The sequence below is a fragment of the Psammomys obesus genome, unplaced genomic scaffold, assembly GCF_907164565.1.
Source record: "Psammomys obesus unplaced genomic scaffold, mPsaObe1.curated_primary_1811, whole genome shotgun sequence".
NCBI classification, from domain to species: Eukaryota; Metazoa; Chordata; class Mammalia; order Rodentia; family Muridae; genus Psammomys; species Psammomys obesus.
The window spans coordinates 25,573,242-25,592,698 of record NW_026591086.1 but is presented as its reverse complement, the minus strand read 5'-3'; the positions used below and the strand labels follow the sequence as shown (position 1 = coordinate 25,592,698).

The 19,457-nt window shown below is 36.9% G+C and overlaps 1 non-coding gene across 1 annotated transcript; it reads left to right on the top strand.

Moving 5' to 3' along the window:
- Nucleotides 1-18,881: 18,881 nt before the first annotated feature.
- LOC129679069 (small nucleolar RNA SNORA17) lies at nt 18,882-19,012 on the top strand. The gene has a single exon (XR_008720495.1). It is a non-coding gene; the product is annotated as a small nucleolar RNA SNORA17 (small nucleolar RNA).
- Nucleotides 19,013-19,457: the final 445 nt, after the last annotated feature.

Genomic DNA, 19,457 nt, shown 5'->3' with positions numbered 1-19,457 from the left:
TCTTTCTTTCTTTCTTTCTTTCTTTCTTTCTTTCTTTCTTTCTTTCTATATTTATTTATTCATTCATTCATTCATGCATTTATTTATTTATTTATTACAGTTTATTCACTTTGCATCCCCCCATAAGCCCCTCCCTCCTCCCCTCCAGGTCCCACCCTTCCTTCTGCTTCTTTGAGCATGCCCCTCCCTAAGTCCACTGATAGGGGAGGTCCTCCTCTCCTTCCTTTTGATCTTAGTCTATCATTTCACATCAGGACTGGCTGCATTGTCATCTTCTGTGGCCGGGTAAGGCTGCTCTCCCCTCAGGGGGAGGTGATCAAAGAACAGGCCAATCACATTATATCAGAGGCAGTCCCTCTTCCCATTACTATGGAACCCACTTGGACACTACACTGCCATGGACTATTGTATTTATTTATTACTATTTATGCATTTTGTATCCCATTTGTAGACCCTCCCTCCTCCCCTCCAGCTGCCACCCTCCCTTCCTCTTCTCCCATGCCCCTCTCCTAGTCCACTGATAAGGGAGGTCCTCCATATTACCCTAGTTTATCAGGTCTTAGAACTGGCTGCATTGTCTTCCTCTGTAGCCTGGTAAGGCTGTACCCTGCCCCCATAGGGAGGTGATCAAAGAGCCAGCTACTGAGTTCATGTCAGAGACAGCCCCTGTCCCCCTTACTGGGAAACCCACTTGGACACTGAACTGCCACGGGCTACATCTGTGCAGGGGTTCTAGGTTATCTCCATGCATGGTCCTTGATTGTAGTATCAGTCTCAGAAAAGACTCCTGGGCCCAGATATTGTGGTTCTGTTGCTCTCCTTGTGGAGCTCCTGTCCCTTCCAGGTATTTTTACCTCCCCCTTTTTTCATAAGATTCTCTGCACTCTGCCCAAAGTTTGGCTGAGTCTCTGCATCATCTTTGATACTTGATACCCGGCTGTTGGAGGCCCTCTGTGGTAGGCTCCTGCCCTTATTGATCTAGAGGTTGGAAGCACATCAGTTTTAGGTTTATGTAAGAAGAGATGATGTCACAATGCTCTAAAAAGCCCATCTAATCTCAGAAATTGGGACTTCCACAGGAGAACTGGTGTCAAAGTGCATTTTGGCTTCAGAGATATATTCTATTGGTTAATGGAAGGACCCAAAATTAGGCTAGGAGACAAATATGCAAAGTGCATGCCTCCCACGTCAAAAAGCTTTTAAATGTTAACTAAATTAAGGTGTCACACTGCTCTAGCAACTTGTTTATCCTTTTGAATATGAAACATTTTTACCAGGTGGGGGGACAAATGTTGGTCACGCCTCTTGCAAAGAAGACACAGGGGACTTACAGGTGATAAAGTACATGCCAGCCTAGCAAAATCCTAAAAACTCAAAAATTGCAATTCATATGTTTAAAAGGTGGAACCACCCATTCCATGTTGAAAAGGGGGTAGGACAAAAATAGCCCCAACCAATCTAAAAACCCAGGCCTACACCTAAACAGGTACAAAATGACTAGGGTATGCTTAAAATATAAATTAAAAAATGAGATTATATGAAGTTTATATAAATCATATGCCTTTTTTCTATTGCTCCGGACAACTGGCTTGTCTCTTTAAACAGGATGCCTTCTCTCTGGACATAGGTAGCAGCTTGGCCTAAAACAACAGCTGCCTAGGAGCCCAGAGGAAGATATTTAGGTCTATACAACCTTGTTTTGATTTCAACATAATAATGATTATATGTTCAATAATAATTGTAACTTACATTGCTGATCCTGCTACATGGGACTATCTCTGAAACTGACTGAGACATGGTTGTCTATGCATAGACAATAACTTTTGTTGGCTGCAGAATCTCCATGACGTGTACATGCCACCTCTTCATATGGCATCGATAAAGATTTACAGTCTTTGTTCTGCTCATAAAAAGTGAAGAAAACCATTCTTAATTGATCTGTGCATCCTGCACATCTCATACATTTATAGTTTTAGAACTGTATAATGCTTGTGAGAAATTTCATATTTTCAGAACAAAAGAACTGGACATGGGTCATGCTGGATCAAACCTGACAAGATTCATCCTTCCAACATAATGAAACACTGACACATTTGTTCCAGCATCCTGCATGTTCCAGCCTCAACTGCTTCAGATGCTGCTCCTTATCAAAGCCTGCTTGCAAGACAGCGTTTAAGAAAGCTACTGATGACAATTATTTAGAAAAGGGCTATAAATGTTGATCAATATTTGTCTGTCTCTTTATTTTCAATGGTGAAAGTAGTATTGCTCTCTCCTGTATGAAGGTACAGAGAAAATAAGGTTTTAAAGGTTTTTTTTTTGTAATACAGCATTTATATATTCAAATAGTTGTCAGTAAGTTGTTTGCAGACACCCTCAACATTTCTCATAATGAAGCAGCTCTTATGAATCTACTGTGATGATTTCTAGGAAATGACCAAATTAACATTAAAAATTGAAATTATCATGAGGATATGTAAATATATACATAGTAAAACTTTTACACAATCTCTCTCTACTCCATATGACCTTCAAATTATGCTAAAGCAGGAAAGTAAAATTTTTACGTCACTTTTACTCAAGATGAATTTTTTTTAATTTATTGTTCTTTTTAATTTTGAATTTTATTTTTTTCTTATCAGTTACATTTTATTAACTCTGTATCCCAGCCGTGTCCCAACCCCTCATTCCCTCCCAGTCCCTCCCTCCCTCTCTCATCTCCACCGTGCCCCTTGCCAAGTCCACTAATAGGGGCAACCTCCTCCCCATTCATCAAGATGAAATTTTTAAAATCGTTATCCTTTATTACAGTATATCCAATTTGTATCCTAGCTGTGGCTCTCTCTCTCTTCTCCTCCCAATCCTACCCTCATTCCCTCTTCTCCCCTTCTTACCCCTTCTTTAGTGCACTGATAGGGGAGGACTTCCTCCCCTTTTATTTTATCCTAGCTTATCAGATCTCATCAGGACTGGTTGCATTGTCTTCCTCTGTTGCCTGGAAAGGCTGCAACCCCCAGGGGGAGGTGATCATAGAGCCTGTCTCTGAGTTCTTCCCCTTATTAGGGAACTCACCTGGAGACTGAGCTGTGGGCTACATCTGAGTTTGCGTTTTAGGTCCTCTCTATGCATTGTCCTTGTTTGGGGTATCAGTCTCTGCAGGGACCCAGAGCTCAGAATTTTTGGCTCTGTTGGTCTCCTTTTGGAACTCCTGTCCCTTCCAGGTCTATCTATCTCCTCCTTCTTTCATAAGATTACCTGCACTCTGCCCACAGTTTGGCTATGAATCTTACCTTCTGCTTCGATACCTTGATCAGTAGAGTCTTTCAGAGGATGCCTGTTGTAGGCTCCTGTGCTGTTCCCTGTCTTCTTCTGCCTCCAATGTCTATAGCATTAGTCCTTCTGAATGAGGATTGAGTACCTTCCTTAGGGTTTTCCTTGTTGTTTAGCCTGTTTAGGAGTATAGACTTTAGTATGTCTATCAAATATCCACTTATGAGTGAGTATATACCATGTGTGTCTTTCTGCTTCTGGTTACCTCACTCAAAATGATCTTCTCTATTTCCTACCATTTGCATGCAAATTTCATGATTCCTTGCTTTTAATAGCTGAGTAGTATCCCATTGGGTAAATGCACCACAGTTTCCAAATCCATTCCTCCACTGAGGGACATCTAGGTTGGTTCCAGCTTCTGGTTATTATGAATAGAGCTGCTATGAACATGGTTGAGCAAATGTCCTTGACACCAACAGCACAGGGTCTAAGATCAACAATCAATAAGTGGGACCTCATGAAACTGAAAAGCTTCTGTAAAGCAAAGGATACTGTCATGAGAACAAAACATCAGCCTACCTATTGGGAAAGGATCTTCACCACTCTTTATCTGACAGAGAGAAATATCCATAATATATAGAGAACTTAATAAGTTAAAGAGCAACAAATGAAGTAATCCATTTAAAAAGAGGGGTACAGAGCTAAACAGAGGATTCTCAATAGAAGAATATTGAATGGTAGAGAAACTCTTAAAGAAATTTTCAATGTCCTTAGTCATCAGGGAAAAGCAAATCAAAATGACTCTGAGATTCTACTTTACACCCATCAGAATGGCTAAGATCAAAACTCAAGTGACAACACATTCTGGATAGGATGTGGAGAAAGGGGAATCCTCCTCCATTGCTGGTAGGAATGTAAACTTATAAAACTACTTTGTAAATCAATCTGGAGCTTTCTCAGAAAATTGGAATTAGTGCAACCTCAAGATCCAGCTATACCACTCTTAGGCATATATCCAAAAAGATGCTCAAGACACTATTTTTTAATAAGGTCATGGTATTTTATTTTTACATCACACTACAACTATGCTTAAAGTTGTCTTATCTAATTTAGTAGATAATACACTTTGATAAAAACTGTCTGGATCCATCTCCCACGCCAACCCTGCCTCTGTTTCTATTCAGAGAAAAGCAGATCTCTAAGAGACAACAACCAAATAGGACAAAACAAGATACAATAAGACAGGGCAAATCCCTCCTATGGACACTGGTCAATCAAGGGAAAAGTGTCACAAGCAAATACAGCAGGGTGAGAGAAACACTCAATCTCACTGTTAGCAGTCCCAGGCAAACAGGAAGCTAACAGTCACAACATACACATGGAGGACAGAAGAGGTGGTGTAGATACATGCAGATCCCATGTGTCACACTTCAGTCTCAGTGAGGAGGTCAGGTTTGGCTGACCTCCAACCCCTCTAACTCCTAAAATGAGTTTCAACATGTAAAATTGTAAATAAAAGGATATTTTAAGATTCTTGACATTTTTCTCTAATTTTTAATCCATTTTTTTGAGAATTTTATTTTAATTTTTATTTATGTATTTATTTATTTTGAGACAGTGTTTCTCTATGTAATCTTTGTTTGTTTGGGACTCTCTATCTAGATCAGGGTGGCTTTGAACTCAAAGATCTACCTGCCTCTGCTTCAAGGGTGCTGGGGCTAGAGATGTGTGCGACAAGGCACCAGGCCTATGGAGTCCTTGATAATTGTTTCCTATGTACACTTAGATATGTTTCATTCACTGGAGTATGGTCAACATACCAAAGGGCTAAATTCTTAAAGAATATTGACTTTCCTTTTCACAGTAGACATCAATTGCCAAGAGATGCTCAGCTAAGTATCTGACTTTGTAACCTGCTCACCTCTTCATGCCATAATTTTTTTTTTTTTTTTTTGGTTTAAGTTTGTCCTAGTCTTATGACTGGTGTCAACTGTTGTGAGTTCACATGTACAGTTGCCCTCATGTGTCAACATATCAGAAAGTATGTAGTTAATTTTTCAACACTTAAAACTTTCCAAGATACAATTTCAAAGAAACTGGAGTTAGAAAATATCTCAGCAGGTAAAAATTTATTCTGCAAAGCCTAATCACGTGAGTTCAATGCCAGGGACTCCAATATATATTATAACCAAATATATTAATAAATATGCTAAATATTTCTGTAAACCAATGATTACTATTGCATTATTCACCAAACACCATACCAACTGATACATATACTATGTATTTATTTATATGTTGCTAATACCCCTTAATTAAATTATAAAAAAAAAATAGGTCCAGAGAGGTTAGATATAGATGATGGAACTATTTGGTAGGCGCATGGATCTCCCTGGAATGGACTTGGGCAGGGAGGATGGCAATAGGATTTGGTACAGAGAGCAAGGGAGTTGGAATTGAGGAAGGAAATGCAGCTACAATGAAAGACAGCTAGACTTGAGGGGTATCTTAGGGATATTATGGAAACCTAGTGCAGTGGGAACTTTCTAAAATATATGAAGGTGATTATAATGAAGATTTCAAAGAGAGTGATCGAGTCCCAACCAACCAACTCTTGTCACCAAATGAAGCTTGCAGAACTGGTTTGGTTACTACTGGTGGAATTTTGTCCAAGCGGTGTCCATTAGAAATTATCAAACATCCAAGGCTGGTTCCATGAAAAACAGCTGCTCTCTGAAAACTGACAGCCATGCTTCATTGCTGGACACAATACCTGTACAACTCCCTGAACATAGAGAGTGAGCTGGTGCCTGAATAGAACTTTCATCCCCATATTATAGTGCCTACGACAGGGAAAGGTACACTGCAGGCTAACACAAATGAAATTTAAACACCAAAATCACTACAAAATCTTTTATGTACGATCTGTTCTGCTTACACAGTTTGTTAGTGCAACGGTGGCACAAAGCTTGTGAGAGAACCAGACAACACCTGGTTTTACTTACGGCTCACCCCAGGAGAAGGAACTTATATCCAATATGATGTGAGTGACCAAGAATTAGAGACTAGAGAGCTGAGAGACTTAGGATGAAAACCAACACTACTGTCTTAAAAAGAAAGAAAAATAAAGTTGATGGCTTCTGGAGATGGTGGGGTGTGGAAAGACTCAGTTTCCCTTAAATGGCTAGGCACTGGGAGTTTGACCATGCTCCAGTGAGCATACAGGGAACACAAATTAAACATTTTTCTTGGTCTTTATTTTGAAGAAGGTCATAGGGTAAGTAGGTGGGCCAGGAAGAACTGGAAAATAAATGTGATTGGGATACATTATGTGAAATTCCTAATCAATAAAAATAATATGTTGGGGAAAACAAAGAACAATAAAATGACCCTAACGATATTCTGCTATATTTTTAGATCCGTGCCTAATTCAACCAGTTTCAGAGAAGTTTCCTCCTGGAGTAGAGACCCAGACAGACATTATGTAGAGAGTAAGACCTTGAATGCACAGCTATAAATGAGAAGTCTCTATCGAATCCTTCCTCTCAGAATTCAGGGAACCCATCAGAAGACAGGGCAGAAAGAGTGTAACAGCCAGAGGTAATGAGGGACAGCAGGAGAACAAGACCATGGAAATCAACCCAAAGCTCATATGAAGTCATAGAGACAGACATAGCAAGCAGAGGGCTGACCGGGTCATCCTCAGGTCCTCTCCACATGTATTATAGTTTTCACTTTAGTATTTTTATTAGGCTCCTGAATGTGTGATTGAGTCTTAGAAAAGACCGATCCCTGTGCTTCTCTTGGGACTCCATTCTTAAAATTGCCTTGCCTTGTGAAATTTTAATGTAATGTTTTATTGTTGTTATTATTTTGATTTAGGTTATTGTAATTACTTTGTAAAAAGTATTTAACAGATAGATGAAATAGATTCCAATATTTTTTAGTACAAAATGACTTCAGTTAAAATTATACAAAATTAATTAAATATACTAAGATATTGACTGTGAAATATTCTCTTTACAATCATCGCTGTGTGAATTAATACATATTGTTAATTGTCTATGTTAAGTCATTGTATAATACATATATCAAAGATGTGAAATAAACACATTTATTTTTCTTCTTTAAAATAAAAATGAATAAGTAAACCTGTATGATAGCTACTGACTGATATAGCCAGCTTGGGCACCCAGCAACATACCATCTGTTAAAATGGAGGGTTAGTATGTCTCATGTTCATTCACTTCACAAAGAAAGCTGTTTGCATAAGGTGAAATACTGAGAACAACTGCTGAAGAATCAGAGGATAGTCTGCTTTGGGAACCATAACTACTATGGCAATCAATGTTTTCCAAGGATGTTCCCTGACACCAGGCACAGTTTAGCAGAGTACCTGTTGAACACATTACACTCAAGGCATATTAATGTAACATACACATTCTGAAGTTATACTAAACTTTACCAACATGGTTCATTATATTACCTTAGGGTACTCATAATGACTAATCCTAGGCATTTTATTTAATTTCCTCTTTTTAAAAATTTAAATTTAAATTGTTCATTTAAAACTTGAATCATTGTAATATTACTCCTGTCCGTCATGAATGAACCTCAGCAAAGTTTTCAGAATGTCATTTATTTTTTTACATTGATTTTAAGAGAAAGAGTAAAACTGTTGACTTATATTTATATAGTGCAAAATGTATTGACCATTATCAGTACAAAATGGCACTCTTACTTATCTTATATGATGCAATTAGTCATGTGTTTTACTGCTTTTTTAAAATTTTATTAAATTTACCATGTGAAGAGTAGGTTAATTAACATTTTCTTCAAATATATTTATTTGTACAGAACAAGAAGTTAATTTCCTGTTTTCCAGGATAGTTTCCTGGTCATATACTAGTTAGAACTTATTCAATGGAATATTTTTGTTTTTTCCAGACAAAGATTCTCTGCACAGCCTGCCTCAAACTCAGAGATCTCCCTGTCTTTGCCTCTCAAGTGCTAGGATTAAAGAAATGCACTACTATGCTCTATTAATCCCACAGACTCTTAGCTACAAAAAAAATACCAAAGAAATTTGTATTTGGTAGAAAAATATAAATTTTGAAATTATATTGGGTTGAACATAAACAAATGAAATATATTTTCATTTACATACATGTAAGAAAAGATTCATTTCTACCCTGTTTTCCAATTGCAATACTATCTTAGGACATCACTGTAGCATTGATTTTCATCTCGTTTTCTATTGAATTATGCCTTCAGGGTCCAATACACTGATAGAAAAGGACAAGGATATGTTCTGCTCTCTGATGTGTGAAGTAGTAGAATTCAGCACACTTGGTTAGCAATGCCAATAAAATTCTTATCTATAATCACTGGCACACTCTAAGATGTTATTGCATATTTTCATACAAGATGGTCTCTGATCTTTTGAATAAACCTGTGGTAAATATTTTTATCGGACTATTTGATTTCCAGTACATCAACTCCATCCAAATATTTTACACATTAATGCTCACAGTAAAACTAGATTTTATTCTAGAGATAAGAATCTCTTGAAACACAGTTGTTAATCCAAAACAACGAGTCCCCTGAATATGCTGACTTTCCCTTTGAGACAGCATCTCAATACTCTTTTACTTTTATTAAGTGTTTTTCAGACCATTAGGTTGAATCCAATTTTCGTGGTCTTTCAGAGAATTCTGCACCCTGCACCTTCAAGGTTCTCTAGTTTTTATTTGATCTTACTTAAGACTTAGTATAACTATCTTTGAATCACAATGAGGAATAGTTTATGACCATTGCAGCAACTGATACAAGGCATAAGTCACAGGTTTTTCTTCATGTATATAAATGTTTGAGATAGTAAAATGCTAGGTATCTCATTCAAAAATCAATAAATTATTTTGCACAAATATATTTTTTCTTTAGAATTCTGTCAAAGAATTCTATCCTAACTAGAGTCCAACAGCTGTTTTAATAATTCTTCTTACAATGTTTAGTGGTGTTAAGTGCTAAGACAAGTTTTCATGAACTACTTTTCAAGCTCATTACTTAGGTGAACGCATTTTCATTTTATGTTCAATTATTTCTAAAAACAAAAAGTTTCCTGGAACAATATATACAATTCTATTTAATATTCTTCCTTTACACGAGATGCTGGCAAATTTGTGTCTCAATATTTTAATCATATTTTATGTGGAAGAAAGAAAATGCATACATTTTAGACACTAGGCATCAAGGGCTTGCTCATATTTTCATTTCCTATCTCTCCTTTATTCTGTAACTCCTTTCCTTTCTCACTTCTTCATTCCCTCTAGCCTTTTCTTATGCTTTCCCTAACTTTCTTCGTTCTCTACTTTCTTCCTCCCCACTTCCTTTCTGTATATTTATTTAAACATTTTAAATATATACATCAAAAATTTTAATGCAATATGCAACATATCCATTATAAGCTTCAGGCTTTATAAAACTCTGTAAATTCGTGATCTAACTAGAAGTTTACCCTCAGGGAAAAACTGATCTTCATCTTTGCTTTACCCAGATTTTTGCAAACAATATTTTATTATTTTCTATGGGTATGATTACTTTAGACACCTCACAAAAACAAAAACGTACAATATCTCATCTGTGATTGACTTACTTCAGATAGTCTAAAATGACTTTTAATGAGTATAAAGTCATTGTAAATTGATTAACTGACAATCAGAGTTGAAATGCGTATTATGATTTTACTTAGACTACAAATAGACAGTTCGTTGTTCTGATGATGGCAAGTAGTGGCAGCTAGCCACCGCTTCTAGCCAGTCCCGTGACGCAATCAGTAAACTACATATATTCTGCAGTACACTCTCTTGCAAAGCTTTGAATTTTAGTAGGGTGAACATTTGAACTATTTATTTCACTAGAATTTTCAGCATAAAATAGATACACTGTGCCTGTAGCCTAGAGAAAGTCAAGAAGGACAGGCAGGGTAAATATATGACATGTTAAACACACAGACTCTACAAAGATTAAGGAAATATCCAGCCCCATAGCAGAGTCCTGACAATGCTAACATTGTGAAGCCCCGTCTAGTGGGATAGGCTGTAGTAAGACAAACAGAGAGAGAGAGAGAGAGAGAGAGAGAGAGAGAGAGAGAGAGGTTTTAAACTGCGTGAAAATGAAGCTACAAAAAGAAAAGTAGAATTTGAACTACGGCAGTTGTCTGGTGGTGAGAAAGCTGAGAGACAAGTATTCAGCTAGAAGGACATACAGTCCTTTATGAACAAAGGAAAAAGGTAATCTGAGATTAAATCACAGTTTCAGAGAAGAAAAAAAATCTAGAAATCATAGAGAATTATTGACTTATCATAAGGACTAAACACAGATATTCCAACATTTACTGCACCAAGACTTAAAATTATGATGCATCGGCACACTACCTCTTCCATTTTCCTCTCCTACACACAAAACTTTAACATCGGCTCTCCCATTCCTCATCCTTTTTTTTTTTTTTTTTTGTATTCTGAATGTGTTATGGTTAGATAACTTTCCTCAAAAGTTTATTAAGAAAGAACATTTGTAAAGCTACACATACTAAAAGTCTCCTCCTAATGCATTGATTTACATAAGGGTTTGTCTGAATTTTTATCTCCTATACAATGAAGCACTTTGTAATTCACCCGGATTTTGGAAAAAAATTATTTTGCATTATTAACAATCAATGAATTAGGACAACCAGTAGTACTTCAAGATGATCACCTGTGTTTTCTTCCTCAATTATTCACATACTTGTGAAATTATGTTTATGCAATAATAGAGTTTTTTGCATACTCTGTACTGGATAGGTTATGTCTACTTGACTCAAGCTAAAGTTATCTGAGAAGTGGGAGCCTCAATTAAGAAATGTCTCTATAGATCGAATGGTAGTCATTCCTGTAAGACAGCATTTATTTTTATTTATTCTTTCTTCATGCATTGCTTTCCGTCCACCAATGCTCGCTTTTTCCTTTCCTTGAAGCCCCCCCCCCACCCCATCATCTTTCCATTCCCTTCAGAGAAGGGTAGGCCTCCCAGAGATATCAATCAAACATGGCATATCTGGTTGCCATAAGACTAGGCATGACTCCTTATATTAATGCTGTACAGAGCTTAGACTAGACTCATGCAGGCTCCCTACTTAATTGGTTTAGTCTCTGTGATCCCCTCTGAACCCAGGTTTGTTGATTCTTTTGGTTTTATTGTGGTGTCCTTTCATTCTTGTTCCTATAATCCTTCCACTTTCTCTTCTGCGGAATATCCAGAATTCCAAAGTCCTAACGTTTGGCTATGGGTCTATGCATCTGATTCCAAGAGTAGTTGGATGGAGCTTTTATGATGTTGATTATGCTAGGCTCCTGTCATGTATTTCTCTTTGGGACTCAGTTTAACTCAGAATGAATTTTTCTTTTTTTTTAATTAAAGTTTTATGTTTTTATGTTAATTGCAGTTTATTCACTTCATATCTCAGCTGTAGCCCCCTTTCTCATTCCCTCCCAATCCCACTCTCCCTCCCTCATCTACTCCCATTCCCCTCTCCAAGTCCACTGATAGGGGAGGTCCTCCTTCCCTTTCATCTGACCCTAACTTATCAAGTCTTCTCAGGAATGGCTGCTTTGTCCTCTTCTGTGGCCTGGCAAGGCTGCTCCCTCCTCAGGGGGGCTGTGATTAAAAAGCCCACCACTGAGTTCATGTCAGAGACATTCCCTGTTCCCTTACTAGGAAACCCACTTGGATACTGAGCTGCTATGGGGTTCTAGCATGAGCAGGGATTCCAGGTTATATCCATGAGTGGTCCTTGGTTGGCATGTAAGTCCCAGAAAAGATCACTGGGCCCAGATATTTTGGTTCTATTATCCTTGTGGAGCTCCTGTCCTCTCCAGGTCCCAATATCTCCCCCTCCTTTCATAGAATTCCCTGTACTCTGCCCAAAGTTTGGTTAAGACTCTCAACATCTGCTTTGATACATTGCTGGGTAGAGTCTTTCAGAGGCTCCCTGTGGTAGGCTCCTGTCCTGTTTCCTGTTTTCTCCTTCTTCCAATGTCCATCCTGTTTGTCTTTCTGAGTGAAGATTGATCATCTTACCCAGGGACCTCCTTCTCGCTTAGCTTCTTTAGGTGTACAGATTTTAGTATGTTTGGGGATGAGCCTAGAACTCATTGTCACAGGAGACAACTTCTTGAATAGAACACCAACAGCACAGGTTCTAAGCTCAAAAATTCATAAATGGGTCCTTGTGAAACTGAAAAGCATCTGTAAAGCAAAAGACACTGTCGTTAGAACATAACAACAGCCTACAGATTGGGAAAGGATCTTCACCAACCCTATATCTGACAGAGGACTAATATCCAGTATATATAAAGAACTAAATGTCTTCCTCATTTCTGGGGGTCTTTGAGAGGGATTCCATAGTTTCCATTGTATTAGGTTCCTACCTCGCACCCCAAATGCCTCCTAATTCCAGTCATTTGTCCTAGTATCTTTCCTTACTCCCCGCATCTGTTCCCTTCTATTTCCATCTCCTCTCTGCACGAGTCCACCTGTGAAATTTATTCTATTTCCCTTTCCCAGGGAGATACTATTGTAACCTCTATATCTTCCTTGTTATTTATCCTCTCTGGGTCTGTTGTGTCCAGCACGGTTATCTTCTACTTCACATCTTATATCCAGTTATAAGGGAGTACATACCATGTTTTTCTTTCTGTGCCTGAATAAACTCACTCAAGACGATTTTTTAATAGTTCTACCAATTTGCCTGCAAATTTCACGATGCACTGTTTTTTTACAGCTGCATAATGATCCATAGTGTAAATATACTACATTTTTGTTACCCATTCTTCATTTAAGGGACAGCTAGGTTGTACACAGCTTCTGGTTATTATTAATAAAGAAGTCAGAAATATAGAATGAAAAAAAGAAAGCATCTTCAGCAAGTGGTGCTGGCCTAACTGGATCTCAGTATGTAGAAGAATGGAAATAGACACATACCTATCACCCAGCACAAAACTGAAGTTCAAAGGTATCAAAGACCTCAACATGAAACCAGATACAGTGTACCTGATCGAAGAGAAAGTGGAGAATAGTCTTGAACACATTGACACAAAAAGACAACTTCCTGAACAGAACATCAATAGTGCAGGAACTAAGAACAACAATTATTTAATGGGGCCTCATGAAACTGAAAAACTTCCAGAAGTCAAAGGACACCATCAATAGGACAAAATGGCAGCCCACAGAATGGAAAAAACATCTTCATGTACTCCATATCTAACAAAGGGCTAATATACAAAATATATAAAAAACTCAAGAAAGTAGACATCAGCAAACTAAGTACGCTAATTTTCAAAATGGGGTACCAATCTAAACAGAGAATTTTTAACAGAGGAATTTCAAATAACTGAGAAACACCTGAAGAAATGTTGAGTATCCTTAGCCGCCAGGAAAATACAAATCAAAATAGCTTTGAGTTTTCATCTTAAACCTGTCATAATAGTTAAGATAAAACAAAACAAAAAACAAAAAAAACAACAACAAAAAAAGAAAAAAATCACAAAAAGTGGCAATTCATGCTGGCAAGAATGCGGAACAAGGAGAGCACTCCTCCATTGCTGGTGGGAGTGCAAACTTGTACAGCCACTTTGAAAATGAATATATTGGTTTCTCAGAAATTTGAGAAATGACCAAGCTATAGGACTCCTGGGCATATCCATCAAAGACATTCTACTCCATCACAAGAATACCTGTATATCTATGTTCATAGTAGCTTTATTAGTAAGGAATTTGTCTTAATTAATGACTGATAGTGGAAGGATCAGCCCATTGTTGGTGCTGTGCCATCCCTGGGCCAGTGGTCTTGGGTTCCGTAAGAAAGCAGGTTGAACAAGTAATGAAGACCAAGCTAGTAAGCAGCACACCTTCATTGTCTCTGCATCAGCTCCTACCTCCAAGTCTCTGCCCCATCTTAGTTCCTGTGCTGACTTCCTTCTATGATGGACAATGGTATGGAAGCATGAGCTAAATGAGGTCTTTACTCCTCAAGAAACTTTAGTCATTGTGTCACATCACAGCAATAGCAAACTTAAGACACTTAGCCCATTTCAATATAAACTATTACCCATTCCAAACTGGTACCCACTGAAACAGCACATAGAGAGCAATCTTACTGTATTAATTACCAGGAGTCTGGGCACAATTAAGCCACTCTCTGTCAGAAATCTGATAATATCAAGAATTAGTAAAATACATGGTGGTCTGGGCATTATGTCTTAAATATTGGCCAAGTGAATTCATATGGTGATTGACAGTAATCAGTGTCTCAAAACTTTTGGACTGATCATGTCCATTATTTTCTGTAGAATTCATCCATTTCCTTTGCAGATTGCTCTTCTAAATTCTTGTAGTAAATAATAATTATCATTATTATTGTGGCTTTACTTTTTACAGTACATGGCTACTAAGAGTGAAGACTTCACATCAAAACTAAAAGGAAACCTCTGTCCCCCTACCACTGGGTACCTTCTTGTATTAATTTTAATTAATTGTATTTAACTTCTTTAAGCCCAAGTTTTCTTATCTGAAAAATAGTTATGTATACAGAGCTCCAAAAGAAATTACAAGGGTTAAACATAAACATCCAGTTTAAATGTTAATATAAATTACTACCAACACCAGGTAGATGCTAACCAGTATTCAAATTTTTCAAGAATACAAAAATATTATTATAACCTTCTGATATAAAATGAATACAATATTCTATGTGAAATGTCAAATATTATGCATGTAAGCTCATAAGTTATTACAAAATTAAATTGTAGAACAAGAAATATCATCAGTATCAATTTTCCTACATTTTTCTTTCAAGTTGGCAGAATTAATTTAACATTTTAAAACTGAAATATGTTACAAAATTATATTACTATCTGTGAAAAACAGACAAATATAGACATCTATATTGCATTCAAGAAAACCTTCACTGTTTGAGTCACAGAGTATGGATATGTTACAATTTATTCATAGACATTTGTGTATGAAAATATGAGTAAAATAAAGTATAATTGTACTTTGTTTCAGAAACAGTCAATTTCACATTACTTGAGGAAGGGAACTATCTCTACAATATATTATTAGATTACAGAAAACAGCAGTGATTTTCTACTAATGTTACATGCAAGAAATTCAATTTATATGAAGTCATAAAAACTTTAGAAAACTAAATTACTCATGAAATGTACAAAGTAACTGTGTTTAATGATTCACATGAAATTTAAAAGCTTGTTATCCACTGTTACTTATAAGCAGTTTATCATGCAATTACTGACAACACATAATACCAAATATCAACTAATATACTCCAAATTATTACTCTCATATTGAATTATGGAACAAATAACTAAAATAAACATTATTTTGCGTTTAAGTTGTAACAGTTTACTATAAAATGTATTTAGTCTCTCAAAATTATAAATTGCATGATTAATAAATATTTATCTCCTCCTAATAAATTTATTCCAAAAATGGCTCCTTCCTAGTTATTATCCAGTTTGGAACATGTCCAAGAAAAGCAAAATCTTGGAGAAGAAGTAATCCATCATCAACACTCATGCTCTCAGTTTGAATTTAATTATTTTTCTGAATATGCCAAAAGCAGGTAGGGAGTTTTTCTAAGTTGGAGAATTGAAAACATTTAAGAGAACAATGTATTCATTGATAACATTCTTCCATTCCCACATTTTAAGAATGTGTTTGTAAACCAGAAATTTACCTCCATTGTTGTCAAACAAACTAAATTCAGCTATTGAACACATAATCACCCCTGGTCCCTAAATAACTGCACCCAAATTAGATCTACACAGAATGAGATTGGATTCTGTTTGATTAATCATAAACTATTTTTTTTAAATATTGTCATCACTGTCTCCTAGTCAATAATAGATTATGCTGATCAAATGTGTATGTGTATGTAGAGATCTGTGTACATATCAAGCGTACGTTTTTCCAATTCAGGGACTCATGTTATGAGTCATGTTACACTTCACCTTTCGACGCTTTCAAACCCATAGATTCTGCTGTGAAGACGGGACTCTGCATTTGTGTTTTGATGTATGACAGGAATATAAAAATGGCTCACATTTTAAATACTTGTATTCATTTTGAATTTTTGAAGAAACTTAATGACAACTGACTCTCAGTATTTCTGAATATATTCCAGTGAGATTTCTGGACTACAGTTTGCATAATATTTGACATTCCTCAGACCTTTCGGCTGGTAGCTAATGGTAGTAATATCCCATGTGTTCTCTTGAGTCTTTTCTTTAATGACTGTGTAGATTTAATCTCCACTAACTATGCATGAGAAGTCCTTTTCTGCAATCTTCCCAGCTTGTGTTTTGTCTGTGTGGTAATAATCACTGACAGGTGAGAGATGTTTTTCCTTGCTTTGCTTATTCTTCATTTTCTAATTATCAGTAATGATAAATATCACTTTATATTGACATTATTTGAACAATTTTAAGGCAGTAAGTACTCAAGCCTTTAGCTGATTTTTACTTAGTTTAATCATTTCCTTGCAGTTGACTTACATTTCTTAAAATGTGGATGTATTAGCCATTTAAAGCATGAAGTATCATTGCCAATTTTTATTTCTGAAACAAACTGCCAAGCTTAGGTACTTTTAAAGCAGAATAAATTTATTTTTCTTAGATCTAGAGTTGTAAGATCTGCAGTTGTCTCTTACTATATCAGGGTATGATCAAAGCATGAACATGTTTGTTGTCTGATGATGTCTGCTCAACAGAGTCCTTGCCTCTTCTTTTAGGAAAGAGAAATATTTCTCATATATTACCAGCAATCAAAGGGATAAAAAAGGAGTGAAGAATGTATAGAAAAGTTTTGTTTTTCACCATGGAATTATTGTATTTTTTAAATGTGCATCTCAAAACTTAATAACTACTTAATACTTCTAATAATATTGCATATGTATAAAAATAGTTCAACATGAATGAGTGTATTCATTCAAGAAACACTAAATAAACATCATTAAACTATAATTTTCTTCGTTACAGGTGTACATGAACTAAGGGTGTGTCTGGATCCCAGCCAAATCATATTGTAATGCAGAGTGTCTCCATTCCAGCCAGATCGCATATTCCTATAAGTTCTTTGTATGTGCCTCCTTTCCAGAGAAGCTGTTTCTGAATTAAAATTTCTCTTCAGGCGCTGCTAAAAACAATTATCATCATTTCCCCCTTCTTCCCCCTTTTTCAGGTTTCGAGTGTCATCTTAGTTTGTGTCCTATCACTAGTAAACATTCTGCCCAAAAGCAGCATAGGAAGAAAAGTTTATTTGGGTAAGTTTTCATCTTACAGTCCTTTGAAAGGGAAGTCAGCGTATCAACTCAAGGTAGGAACCTGGAAGCAAGAACTGAAGCAAAGGCCATGAAATAGTACTGCTTACTGGCTGCACTCCATGATTTTTTTTTTCAGGCTGTATTTGTATAGGACCCCTTAACACCTGCCCAGTGATGGCACTGCCCACAGCAGCACACTGGGCCAGTCCACTTCAATCATCAATTGAGAAAATGTTCCACAGATTGGCTACAGGACTTGGATGGCAATTGCATTTTTATTTGAGTTCCTTCTTCCCTGAATATTCTAGCTTGCACCAAACAAACAAAAACAGACAACGAAAATTAACCAGGTCATCAGAAAACTTAGTATGTAAAGTTCAGTATAATTTAGCCTTAAACCTACCGGAGACTGGGATTTTATACTGAGAAACATTTGACTAATTCACTGTACTAATTGCAGGTCTGTAAAACATTCCCCTTTGTTTTTCAGGTTTGTAGGTAGTACTTTCATAAGAAGAGTTTCCTTTTCTGGCAGGGTGGTTGCTTAGGAGTCCATCCTCTCCTGGTTATTAGTATTTCTTCAACTGTGGTTGTCACATATTTTTTTTTTAATTTCTGTTTTATATTCACCCTTGTGCTTGTTCTTATTAAATTTAATTAATCTTTGTTTTCTGATAAGTGAACTTAGGACTTTGAATATGCAAGGCAGAGCTTCTACACTGAGCTTGATACACAGTAGCAGTTTTTTTTGTTTGTTTGTTTGTTTTTGTTTTTTTCAATCTTGAGAGAACTCTGTAACTTTGATTTTTGGCAAGCTAACCTATTACTTCCCTGACTTTTATTTCAATTAATTTCCAGGGATAATTATCTCCCCTTTATTAACTTTTGGTTTAGTTTTCCCACTTATTTTCTAGGTTATGTGGTATAACATGAAATTGTTTACTAACAATAGTTTTGTTTGTAGAGAATTTGTTGTGAATGTTCTTCAGAAATGCAAATGCATCACAGTTCTGGGTAAGCTGTGTTTCCATTTTTCTTTACTTGAAATCCCATTTGTTTTAAAGTTTCTCTTTCATTTCTCCTTTGATTCTTGGTTGTTAATTACAATCACAGGCTCTAAATTTAACACACACACATATATGATATATGATATATATATATATATTTTTTTTTTTTCATCAAATGAAACCATTGTGGTACCATTATGGTTTCATTTTATTTAAAAATGCCAGACCTTGCCCCTAGAGGCATTGCAGATGTGGCTGCTGTGACACATGTGTATCAGTAGGTGGCAGAGAAGAGATAGGCTATGTCTGCATTAGAGTTCTGACCTGTAAACACCTGAAAGATTAGTATCCTAACACACCCCCCAAAACACACACACACACACACAAGAAAAGGAAAACAAACTTGGGACCACCACCAGTCTGGTGCCAGGGGACACCAACATGGAGCTAGTCTGAGACCACCAGCATTCCGGCACCAACAGGCCCTGATGTGCTCCCAGGACTGGAAGCAAGGCAGGAGTGAGCCTGCAGCAGATGACCCTCACAAGGGGCCTCTCAAATAGGCAAGGGAGAGCCCAAGACGATCGGGAAAACTCATGTGGACTGGACAGGGCACTAGCCTGAGATGAACACCAGTCACCAGTTCAGAACTGTGCAAGCCTAGGGCAAGGAAGAGCAGACCAGATTTGAGGTGACTCCTGCCTGGTGCCATGATGTGTGAACAGGGCATAGCACTCCTGAGAGTCTCCTGAGAGGACCCCAGCTAGTTAGAGACCCCAGGCAGCACTAGGAGGAATGAGTAA